The 12,334-nt window shown below is 49.0% G+C and overlaps 2 long non-coding RNA genes across 2 annotated transcripts; both read left to right on the top strand.

The window, feature by feature from the left end:
- Nucleotides 1-8,162: 8,162 nt before the first annotated feature.
- Nucleotides 8,163-9,450, top strand: LOC311220779. The gene is made up of 4 exons (XR_014619250.1): nucleotides 8,163-8,800; nucleotides 8,920-8,969; nucleotides 9,069-9,137; nucleotides 9,363-9,450. It is a non-coding gene; the product is annotated as an uncharacterized lncRNA (long non-coding RNA).
- Nucleotides 9,451-11,384: 1,934 nt separating this feature from the next.
- LOC311220780 lies at nucleotides 11,385-11,927 on the top strand. Its single transcript, XR_014619251.1, has 3 exons — nucleotides 11,385-11,636; nucleotides 11,756-11,805; nucleotides 11,905-11,927. It is a non-coding gene; the product is annotated as an uncharacterized lncRNA (long non-coding RNA).
- The last annotated feature ends 407 nt before the right edge of the window (nucleotides 11,928-12,334 follow it).

Genomic DNA, 12,334 nt, shown 5'->3' with positions numbered 1-12,334 from the left:
TAGAATCTGAACAAAGCAGGTGCTGATGGCGGTCGTCTTTGGTAGGCAAAGAGTTGCCCGAAGCCCTGTCCTGTGTAGCTTGAGCATGCCTCCCTGAGGATGAGGCGTCCTTTCTATCAGTTCCCAAAACTGTGTTGAGGCTGAAATGCTGCGTCTGTGTTTGGGTTGGGGTTGCACCTTGGTGAGTGTAGGGATGGGTTTTAAGTGGGTGCAGCGGAGGTCCCGGCCCCAGTGTCCTGTAGTGTGTTTTGACCCATCAGCATAGCCTTTTAGTTCTCAGATAGCCTGCTGATGTAAGTGATTTTTCCTGTGAGTGGAATGGAATTGACTTTTTTTTTGGCGTGTAATCTATTCTGCTCCTAGATTTTTCTTTCTACATAAATAAAAGTTTGAGTTAATTCCAGCAGGAAAAGCTTCAGTTACTTGCTTGGTGGTAATGTCCTTCCAACATTCAAAGCTGCAGCGAAAGCATGGGGATTGTTGCTTCTAGAAACACCCCAGTTCTCCTGTCTGCCCTCTGCATGCTGTTGAGCTAAGCCTTATAAGTAAGTTAATAAAACCACAGCTGCTGCTGCTCCTCTTTCTGCTTTTTTTGTGCTTTCCCCCTGCACTTTCCCAGGTGATTGGCTTCAGGTTCCAGGTTGGACCTAATAGTAACCGAGTTGCAGGTATACCAACAGAGAGCTCCTTCTGCCTGGGCTGCTCTTTGGGGTAAGCGCTTTGTTTTTCCTTCAGTCAGTTGCAGGGTTCTTTAGGTGGGTCAGAGTCTATGGACTGATGCATTTTCAAGTAGAAACCGGTATGCATGTCTTTTTGAGGTGGCAACTGGCAGGATCTGTCATTGTAAAGCAATCTAGTAGTAGGTGCCTGTATTGCATGCAGCTCTTCCTCAGGTGAGTAATTGTTATATCAGTGTTACGGATAGTATGGTGATGTTATTTTGTGTGTTTGCTTTGTGGTTCTGGGTCCCTTATGATTTTTGCAGAATTACGGGGCTTTTTTTGAGACTTTGCCTTTATGTCAAATCTTATGAAAGTCACAACTTTGGTGGCAAAGTGATGGAGCGTGGTTTAGGAGAAATGTATCATGGAGGCTCCCTGTGTGAGCATGTATCTGAAAATGGCAGCATTGGGCATATAAGCAGTGGTCTTTCTCAGGGTTAGGGGCGGTTTGTTATATTTCTGGAGCTTTTGCCTGTGTGTTTGCTGTCTGTCGAGTCTTTAGACCATAAAGCCTTCTAGGCTTTATGTGCATGGAATTCACATATTTGAGGTATGTTTATGAGGGGTTGCCAGGTACGTTGTTTTTGGGAAACCGTGGGGTAATGTTTCTTGACCGCATAAGTGCGGTAGTGCCTAGAGAGTGAGCAGGGTCACCTGCTTCATGTCTAAAGAATAAGTCTGTTGGGGCACATTTCGGCGCGGCGCCGCCCGGGCACATTTCGGCGCGGCGCCGCCCGGGCACATTTCGGCGCGGCGCCGCCCGGGCACATTTCGGCGCGGCGCCGCCCGGGCACATTTCGGCGCGGCGCCGCCCGGGCACATTTCGGCGCGGCGCCGCCCGGGCACATTTCGGCGCGGCGCCGCCCGGGCACATTTCGGCGCGGCGCCGCCCGGGCACATTTCGGCGCGGCGCCGCCCGGGCACATTTCGGCGCGGCGCCGCCCGGGCACATTTCGGCGCGGCGCCGCCCGGGCACATTTCGGCGCGGCGCCGCCCGGGCACATTTCGGCGCGGCGCCGCCCGGGCACATTTCGGCGCGGCGCCGCCCGGGCACATTTCGGCGCGGCGCCGCCCGGGCACATTTCGGCGCGGCGCCGCCCGGGCACATTTCGGCGCGGCGCCGCCCGGGCACATTTCGGCGCGGCGCCGCCCGGGCACATTTCGGCGCGGCGCCGCCCGGGCACATTTCGGCGCGGCGCCGCCCGGGCACATTTCGGCGCGGCGCCGCCCGGGCACATTTCGGCGCGGCGCCGCCCGGGCACATTTCGGCGCGGCGCCGCCCGGGCACATTTCGGCGCGGCGCCGCCCGGGCACATTTCGGCGCGGCGCCGCCCGGGCACATTTCGGCGCGGCGCCGCCCGGGCACATTTCGGCGCGGCGCCGCCCGGGCACATTTTTCTCAGGTGGAGCTACTGAGCAGGTGAGATAAAGGAGTTGGGAACAGAGAGGTATTGCACAACTGTATGTTGCATTAGTAGTAGCGAGCGTTGTGCAGGAGGTGGGTATTAGCTCTGGTGTAGAGGGATGGTTAACTGAGATAGGTCACATAGACATAAAACGGCTGAATCTTCACGATTTGGACAAACATTGCACACAACTTGTCTGAGCCAATCAGACACAAGGACACAATATTCGTTTGCAGTTTGGGAAAGTACCGACTGTGTTATTTCGGTCGAAAGGATGAGGTAGAAGCTGATAAGATAAGGACGTAGGGGGACCAATCATGAGCTTAACTTTTGTAATATGTATGAGCTAATTATATGTTAAGGAATAAAAGGCGTCTGAGCTATCCAATAAATCGAAGCTTGCTGATCACTCATGTTGAGTATCCTTGTCTTCCTTCCGTCGACAACAAATGGCGCCCGAACACGGACCCTGCTGGCGGTGAACCTGCGAGCCACGGATCGACGGAATAAGGGAAGGAAACAGGTCCTGCAATGCAGCTCAGGAGGTGGAAGGGACGAAAATGCTAAATCCTCGCACCCGGGAGCACCTATAGAGGGTCCCGCCGGCCACGCGTCGCCGAGGTCTTGCAAAGGCTGCAACAGTGCTGACGTAAACAAAGGTATGGAGAGACAAGCGACGTATGATCTGCTCAGGTGCTTTTTAGAAAAGCGGAGCATGCAGGGTATAGACTGTAAAAAGGAATTGCGGAGGGACGCGGAAAAAGGAATTGCGGAGGGACACGGGAAATTGAAGTAATCGCGGTGTGATGCGGGACATCCGAGATCAGGTTGCTACAGTAGACCAGAGGCATCAGTGGACAACGGCAGCCGACCCTCACTGTGTGGCGAGTCGGCACAGAGCAGAGGGGTGGACATCAGGACCCTGCAGACTGTCTGACGTAACCATGGAAGCAGCGGCGGCTGTGCTGCTTCTCTCTGGCATTCATTTTATAAGAGGTTTATCTTGCAATGCAAAAAAGACTATTCGTCCCCAGATCGGTGTTATAACTATGTTTCTGGATAAGATTCCGTGGGGTTGCCACATTCTATGGATTAGTAATGACGACTTTAGCTCTATTGCGGGGCAGGAGTGCAGAGATGCAGATTACACTGCCAAATGACCACCGGCAGACTTGAGGAGACACTGCTCGGCTGCGGGGATCGGCTGCAGCGTGGACGCCCCTAGGTGCACCCTGAGCGTTTTTGCTCGGAGGGGACTCCACTCTCAGCTGCTCACCACAGGAGCAAAGATCTCCTGAAGCTGCAGACAAACAGTATGTTTTCAGCTGCTGGAGGCATACTAACTGGAGTGTTAATAATTGTATGTGTTATTCTTAAATGTCCAGGTATTTTGTGTTGAAAGTATTTGTGTAAGGGTAAGGTTTTAAAACCAAGTGTTGCAAGTCACTTCACGAGGAACACAATGAGAGACAATACTTGTTTGTTTGGTTATGATTCTAAATTATATTGGCCACACGTATTGTTTGCTTATCATTCTAAATTATATTCTTGTGGTATGATTGAGGTTGTGGTATGATTGAGATTGAGATGTGCCAGAGGCCTCTGGGTGTGCAATTGTGCTGTGTGTGTGCGAGTGTGCTATGTACTGTGTTAGTGAGAGCGTGCTCACTGCCATAGTGCAGGTTGCCATAGTGCAGGCTGAAATCATAGGAAATTAGTGCCGGCAAAAAAATCATAGGAAAATGAAGGACGAAGTAGCCCTAGATTCATTACAGTGCTTTTTAGAAAAATGGGGAGTCGATTGTAAGCAACTAGCAGGACTAGTTGCGATCGGTCGAGCAAAATCATATTTCACGAGTATGGAGTCAAGGACTGGGGGCTTTGGGAGCTGAAGCAAAATCTAATAACAATCCGATGTGGAATAATGACACTGCAAAGGCTCTGCCACCTGGCATGTTTTTGATTTGCGGGGATCGTGCATGGCAAGGAATACCTGCCAATGCGTTTGGGGGTCCATGTTATCTAGGGCGACTCACATTGTTCGCCCCGGACTTACACAGTCTCCGGAACCAGAGCTTGTCGCAGAGATCCAAACGAGCTCTTAAGACTTTAGGTTCTGACTGTGACGATGGTGTAGAATTATGGGGCGCTGCTGAGAGAATATTTGCTTCATTAGTTCCAGCAGTGGGAACTGCACGTGCTTTGGCTAGCATTAATAAGCTTGCTTGTTGGGCTGTTAAGCAATCAAATGTAACAACTGAAATTATTACTGAAATGGCACAAGATATGGATAGTCTTAGGCATGTTGTGTTACAAAATAGAGCTGCAATTGATTTTTTGCTTTTAGCGCAAGGACATGGATGTGAAGATTTTGAAGGAATGTGTTGTTTCAATCTTTCAGATCATGGTCAATCGATTCATGACCAGTTGAAATGGTTGATGGAGCGCACAAGGAAAATTACAGTACAACCTAGTTGGCTTGACAATTGGTTGCAGTCCATCTTCGGGGGTCTGTCTAACTGGTTAGTGAGTCTAATCAAAGAGGGATTTTGCTTTCTGCTTATAGTTATATTGATAAAAATAGCTGCGCGAATAATTTTTGGTTGCTTAACTAAGAAGCTTGAACAAGTCACAGAAAAGGTATTAGTAGTCCAAAATAAAAACGGGGGAATTGTAGAGGGATGGTTAACTGAGATAGGTCACGCAGACATAAAACAGCTGAATCTTTACGAGTTGGACAAACATCGCACACAACTTGTCTGAGCCAATCAGACACAAGGACACAATATCCGTTGGCGGTTTGGGAAAGTACCGACTGTGTTATTTCGGTCGAAAGGATGAGGAAGAAGCTGATAAGATAAGGACGTAGGGGGACCAATCATGAGCTTAACTTTTGTAATATGTATGAGCTAATTATATGTTAAGGAATAAAAGGCGTCTGAGCTATCCAATAAATCGAAGCTTGCTGATCATATCACTCATATTGAGTGTCCCTGTCTTCCTTCCGTCGACAACACTCTGGCATGCTAGTGATTGCTGGTTCTCTGTTTTTGCAAGTGATAATGAACGTGTTTGACGTAATTCCATTTGAAAAAGTTCCAGTTACTTGACTGGTCGTGTTGTTATTTCAATATTAAAAGCTGTAGCAAAAGCATGGGGATTGTTGCTTCTAGAAACACCCCAGGTCTCTTGTCTGTTCTCTGCATGATGTTCAGGTAAAGCAGATTTAAAAAAAAAACACAAATAAACAAACAAAACAAAACAAACAGAAAAAAAACAGCTACTGCTCCTCCTGCTCTGCTCCTACTTCCTTGTGCTTTGTCCCTCCCCTTTCCCAGGTGATTGGGTTTGGATATTGGGCGGGGCCAAATGGTATATGAGCCCCAGGCATGACATCAGAGAGCTCCTTCTGCCTGGGCTGCTCTTTGGGGTAAGTGTTTTGTTTTCCTTCAGTCAGTTGCAGGATTCTCTAGGCAGGCTGGAGTCTATGGATTTCTGGATTTCTAAGTGCTTGGAATTCACTTAACAGAGGAATATTTAGTAGAGGTTGCTGGCTCTTTTTTTTTTTTTTTGATGGTGGGATGCTCTTCTTTTTTTTGAGCTATATTTTAATCTCTAGATGTATAAACCTACTTGTGTAATTTTCCAGAGGACTAAAACCAGCTTCATTTCATGCTACATGTGGCTTGGCAGTGTAGATGCAGCATTACTAAGAGCCTGAGCAGGGTTGTATCAGAGTCTGCTCTTTCCTCTGCAAAGGGTATGTCTGTGATTACCTCTGCAGGGGCTGCTGTGCGTGCACGTCTTTTTGGCATTTATGGATCTCAGATAGTGTTTTTTTTTTGTGTGTGTGTGTATATTCTAAGCTTTTATTTTTTGAGGGGCAAATAGTGTGTGTGCTGAGCGTGGTTGGCAGGAGGAGGTGGGGAGCTGCTCAGGACTGGTAGGTTTGGTTTCTCAGAGTGTGCGGCAGCCTTCCTGTGCGATGCGACTGATTGTTGGGCAGGAATGTTCCAGTTTGTGTGTCTTAGCCATTGTAGCTTGTGTAGTGTGTGTTGTGTGGCCCGGGCAGAGTTTGCTGTGGTGCTGTGAGCGAAGAATCTGAGTTAGAGCTGTTGAGCAGCTGAACTACAGGAGCTGGGAAGAGAGAGGTATTGCAGTAGGTACGCTGTGGCTCTGAGGTGCCTCAGAGTGTGCGTTTCTCTTGTGTCTGCAGGTGCTTTGTGCAGTCGTGGACAGGAAAGGGAAATCCTCATGTCACGAAGCTCTGAGGGAAGGTGAGTGTTGTCAGCCTGGTCATCCCTTATCTGAAGCGAAGGGAAGACGCTCGGGTGTTTCCCTGTGAGGGTCCGAGGTGAGGCTGTGTGGGATAGAGGAGCAGTGTGGCAGGTGTGTGCTTGCAAGAAGAGTGGTCATTTTGTCCTTCTGTTTTCCCAGGTGGTGTAGGTGATGCTGGCTGCTCCTTTCAAGCTTGGACCTAATTTGCAGGTACCGAGGCAAGTGGCCTGCTGTTTTGAAAGGATAAAACTAAAGATGGGGTCCCTTTTGTTGTTGAGGGATGGGTGCTACTGCTGTCAGCTGAATGTTTATCTTCTGCCTGTGTTTTGCCTTTGTTCAGGGTGAAACGCAGTGCGCAGTGCAGGACGTCTTGACCCGAGCTGCCTCTGCAGTGACTCTGGTGCGTGATGAGCAGAGGTAACTGTTGTTTTTGGGGCGCGGTTGTCACTGCGGTTATTTTCCTACATCCAATAGAGTAAAATTCCAGTTTGCCTTCTAAAGGTGCTATAAGTGGGTAAAGGGAACAGATGGAAGCATCTGCCACGTGGGGCAGGCAAGCGGCTGAGGTACAGGAGGGGATGAGAGTATGTGATTTATTTCTGGGGATGAAATGGAATTAATTTTGTTGGTGTATAATGTGTTCTGCTCCTAGATTTTTCTTTCAACGTGAAGAAAAGTTTGAGCTAATTCCAGGTAAGAAAGTTCCAGTTACTTGCTGGGTCGTATGGTCCTTTTAATATTCAAAGCTGCAGCAAAAGCATGGGGATTGTTGCTTCTAGATACACCCCGGTTCTCTTGTTTGCACTCTGCATGCTGTTGAGCTAAAGCAGACTAAAAAAATAAATAAATACAGGAAACACACACACAAAAAACAACAATAACAAAAAAAACCACAATTGGGTGATGTGTTGTGAACGCAACGATCATTTAATCCCTTTGTTTTCCCAGGTGGTGTGGATGACGCTGGCTGCACTGTTGGAGCTTGGACTCGGAGAGGAACAGGTGAGCACAATCGTATGTTGCATCAGTAGTGGTCAGCATTGTGGAGAAGGTGAGCAATGGGGCCGGCGTCCTAGTGAATGCTGGTACTCTGTTTTTGCAGCTGATGATGAGCCTGGCAATTGACTAAGATGACAATCAGTGCCTGTGCGTTTCTTGAAGCGGAGGGACTTTACCATTCAGCAACCTGAGAGCTAAGTTGGGGGGCACCTGGTATTTGCATATCTGGAGTGGCTAATGGGAGGTGGGAGTCAGAGCAGCATAGAGCCAGCTGGCTGACTAGACTTGGTGCCACGGAGAGGGTGGTTCAGGCTGGGTCACGTTCAGGCTGCTTGTGGCTGGGTCACCAGGCTAATAGAAGAGGCGGGATTATTTTGTAGCGTGAGTGGGTGAGCCAGGCAGGACAGTTTCCTTCTGTTCGTCTGTCCTGTAGTGCTGCTTCTGCGATGTCTGTTCTGTGCTTCTCGGGTCTTGATATCCTCCTAGCTTTTGACACTGGACTGACCAGACAGGGGACTTGGTAGTGGTGCTGAAGGGCCTCAGTGCATGTTTTGTCATCGTGACTCTGATCGGAGCACTTCTTGTGTTGCAGTCACTGCTTAAAGAGCAGTTCTGTTTCAGGTCTTGTGCATCATATTCGGTTTGAGATGGCGTCTGTTTCCATCCTCACTCTTGCGGAAGTCATCTGGGCCGCATCAGGAGCTCTTGTTGGGAATAGAATTCCTAAGTGTCGTCTTACGGGGTTTTCAGTCCCCATCCTTCTGGTCTGTTGTCTTGAAGGCAGGCTTTTTAGGCCTCCATCATCCCAGTTCTGGCAGTTGCTTCCAGTCGCGTGTCGTGACATTTGAGTCTCTCCCTGGGTCTGGTGCAGAGCACCTATTCTGACTTGCTGTTGCCATAGAGCTTCCCTATGGGGGGTCACCTTTTCTTGCGCCTTGTGTTGTGTGTTTTGTAGTGTTTGTGGCGTGCCTGTGTGTGTATGTGTTTGGTCTGGAGCTGTCCTGCCTGGCAGTTAGTGATTAATGTGGCAGTGCATGGGTGTACTAATACATTGTCTGGACTGTTTTGGCAAAGGCATCCGGTCTGCCTCTGGGCACGTACTGAAAGGCAGCTGGCACAGTCATCTCTGTGGTGTTTGGCAGATGTGGAGGTGGGAGAGTATATCTGCTTGTGAGCAGCTGCTCGCATAAGTGCTTGAACGGTGTGCTTGAGGAGGTCTGTTGAATCTTGAAAGGTTACAGATATGGGGTTTTGAAATGTTTATTCTTATTTCTTTCCTGTCCCCAGTAGAGTGTAAACCTTTGGAACCTGTCACAGGAAAGAGCTCCATCTGGAACTGTTCAGCACTGGGTAGGCAGCTCAGTGACAGGCTTGATCTACTTCTGAGGTGCTGAGGTAATGGGGCTGCTGTTTTGAAACGATAATTTGTAAATGGGGTCCCTGCTGTTGTTGAGGGATGGGTTCTAATGCTGGCCGCTGAATGATTATATTGTGACTGTTTTCATTTGTTAAAGCTGCAACACAGTGTACAACGTGGGACTTGAGCATAGCTGCTTTAGGCAAGGTGAGCGATGAACAGATGTAGCAGGTACTTTAGGGGTGCAGTTGTCACTGCAGTTAGTTAACTACACAAAATACAGTAAAAATCCTGTTTATATTTCAGAGGCGTGTTGTAGCTGGCTTAAGAGAGCAGATGGAAGCATCTGCCTCGAGGGCAGGTGAGGGGGCCGAGGTAAGGGAGCAGATGAGAGTAACTGTCCTAGCTGTGCTGTGTCTTTGGATGCTGCTTAGGCCTATGCTTTTCTTTTTGTTTCACAGGTGTGTCGCACAGGCTCAGAGGGGCTAAGCTGCACTCTGAAGAGCAGCACGAGAAGGGCGGGCTGTTTGTGAGCTGGATTGGAGCAGAACTGCCAAGTAGCACAAGGTGACTGCGAAGGGTATCCATCTTGCTTTGCAGGTGCCATGGCAGGCTCTCCACAGAAGCGGTTGAGGATTTGAGAAGAGGTTGCAGATCATCAAGGAGCAACACGTGCAGGGATGGCTTGAAAACGGTATGGCTGCTTTCTCTTCTGTTTATCAGGTGTCCCAGGCAATGTGGGCTGTGATGTTAGTCTTTAGAATCTGAACAAAGCAGGTGCTGATGGCGGTCGTCTTTGGTAGGCAAAGAGTTGCCCGAAGCCCTGTCCTGTGTAGCTTGAGCATGCCTCCCTGAGGATGAGGCGTCCTTTCTATCAGTTCCCAAAACTGTGTTGAGGCTGAAATGCTGCGTCTGTGTTTGGGTTGGGGTTGCACCTTGGTGAGTGTAGGGATGGGTTTTAAGTGGGTGCAGCGGAGGTCCCGGCCCCAGTGTCCTGTAGTGTGTTTTGACCCATCAGCATAGCCTTTTAGTTCTCAGATAGCCTGCTGATGTAAGTGATTTTTCCTGCGAGTGGAATGGAATTGAATTCTTCTTTTGGCATGTAATCTATTCTGCTCCTAGATTTTTCTTTGTAAATGAAAGATTGAGGTAATTCCAGGTGGAAAAAAAAAAAAGAGTTACTTGTTTGTTTGTATTTTCCTTTCAATATTCAAAGCTGCAGCGAAAGCATGGGGATTTTTGTTTCTAGAAACACCCCGGTTTTCTTGTCTGCACTCTGCATGCTGTTGAGCTAAAGCAGACTAAAAAATAAATAAATAAAGGAAACACACACACACACACACACAAAAAACAACAATAACAAAAAAAAACACAATTGGGTGATGTGTTGTGAACGCAACGATCATTTAATCCCTTTGTTTTCCCAGGTGGTGTGGATGATACTGGTTGCACTGTTGGAGCTTGGATTTGGAGAGGAACAGGTGAGCAGAACCGTATGTTGCATCAGCAGTAGTCAGCATTGTGGAGAAGGTGAGCAATGGGGCCAGCGTGCTAGTGAATGCTGTTACTCTGTTTTTGCAGCTGATGATGAGCCTGGCAATTGCCTAAGATGACGATCAGTGCCTGTGCATTTCTTGAGGCGGAGGGACTATACCATGCAACAACCTGAGAGCTAAGTTGGGGGGCACCTGGTATTTGCATATCTGGGGTGGCTAATGGGAGCTGGGAGCCAGAGGAGCATGGTGCCTGCTGGCTGACTAGACTTGGTTCCACGGTGAGGGTGGTTCAGGCTGGGTCACGTTCAGGCTGCTTGTGGCTGGGTCACCAGGCTAATAGAAGCAGCGGGATTATTTTGTAGCGTGAGTGGGTGAGCCAGGCAGGACAGTTTCCTTCTGTTCGTCTGTCCTGTAGTGCTGCTTCTGCAATGTCTGTTCTGTGCTTCTTAGGTCTTGATATCCTTCTAGCTTTTTACACTGGGCTGACCAGACAGGGGACTTGGTAGCGGTGCTGAAGGGCCTCAGTGCTTGTTTTGTCATCGTGGCTCTGATCCGAGCACTTCTTGTCTTGCAGTCGCTGCTTGAAGTGCAGTTCTGTTTCAGGTCTCGTGCATCATATTTGGTTTGAGATGGCGTCTGTTTCCATCCTCACTCTTGCAGAAGTCATCTGGGCCGCATCAGGAGCTCTTGCTTGGGAATTGAATTCCTAAGCGTCGTCTTACGGGGTTTTCAGTCCCCATCCTTCTGGTCTGTTGTCTTGAAGGCAGGCTTTTTAGGCCTCCATCATCCCAGTTCTGGCAGTTGCTTCCAGTCGCGTGTCGTGACATTTGAGTCTCTCCTTGGGTCTGGTGCAGAGCACCTATTCTGACTTGCTGTTGCCATAGAGCTTCCCTATGGGGGGTCACCTTTTCTTGCGCCTTGTGTTGTGTGTTTTGTAGTGTTTGTGGCGTGCCTGTGTGTGTATGTGTTTGGTCTGGAGCTGTCCTGCCTGGCAGTTAGTGATTAATGTGGCAGTGCATGGGTGTACTAATACATTGTCTGGACTGTTTTGGCAAAGGCATCCGGTCTGCCTCTGGGCATGTACTGAAAGGCAGCTGGCACAGTCATCTCCGTGGTGTTTGGCAGATGTGGAGGTGGGAGAGTATATCTGCTTGTGAGCAGCTGCTCGCATAAGTGCTTGAACGGTGTGCTTGAGGAGGTCTGTTGAATCTTGAAAGGTTACAGATATGGGGTTTTGAAATGTTTATTCTTATTTCTTTCCTGTCCCCAGTAGAGTGTAAACCTTTGGAACCTGTCACAGGAAAGAGCTCCATCTGGAACTGTTCAGCACTGGGTAGGCAGCTCAGTGACAGGCTTGATCTACTTCTGAGGTGCTGAGGTAATGGGGCTGCTGTTTTGAAACGATAATTTGTAAATGGGGTCCCTGCTGTTGTTGAGGGATGGGTTCTAATGCTGGCCGCTGAATGATTATATTGTGACTGTTTTCATTTGTTAAAGCTGCAACACAGTGTACAACGTGGGACTTGAGCATAGCTGCTTTAGGCAAGGTGAGCGATGAACAGATGTAGCAGGTACTTTAGGGGTGCAGTTGTCACTGCAGTTAGTTAACTACACAAAATACAGTAAAAATCCTGTTTATATTTCAGAGGCGTGTTGTAGCTGGCTTAAGAGAGCAGATGGAAGCATCTGCCTCGAGGGCAGGTGAGGGGGCCGAGGTAAGGGAGCAGATGAGAGTAACTGTCCTAGCTGTGCTGTGTCTTTGGATGCTGCTTAGGCCTATGCTTTTCTTTTTGTTTCACAGGTGTGTCGCACAGGCTCAGAGGGGCTAAGCTGCACTCTAAAGAGCAGCACGAGAAGGGCGGGCTGTTTGTGAGCTGGATTGGAGCAGAACTGCCAAGTAGCACAAGGTGACTGCGAAGGGTATCCATCTTGCTTTGCAGGTGCCATGGCAGGCTCTCCACAGAAGCGGTTGAGGATTTGAGAAGAGGTTGCAGATCATCAAGGAGCAACACGTGCAGGGATGGCTTGAAAACGGTATGGCTGCTTTCTCTTCTGTTTATCAGGTGTCCCAGGCAA

This window comes from Netta rufina (genome assembly GCF_964035555.1).
Source record: "Netta rufina genome assembly, chromosome: W".
Classification (NCBI taxonomy): Eukaryota; Metazoa; Chordata; class Aves; order Anseriformes; family Anatidae; genus Netta; species Netta rufina.
The sequence above is the reverse complement of the archived record's forward strand: the minus strand, read 5'-3'. Positions and strand labels throughout refer to the sequence as shown.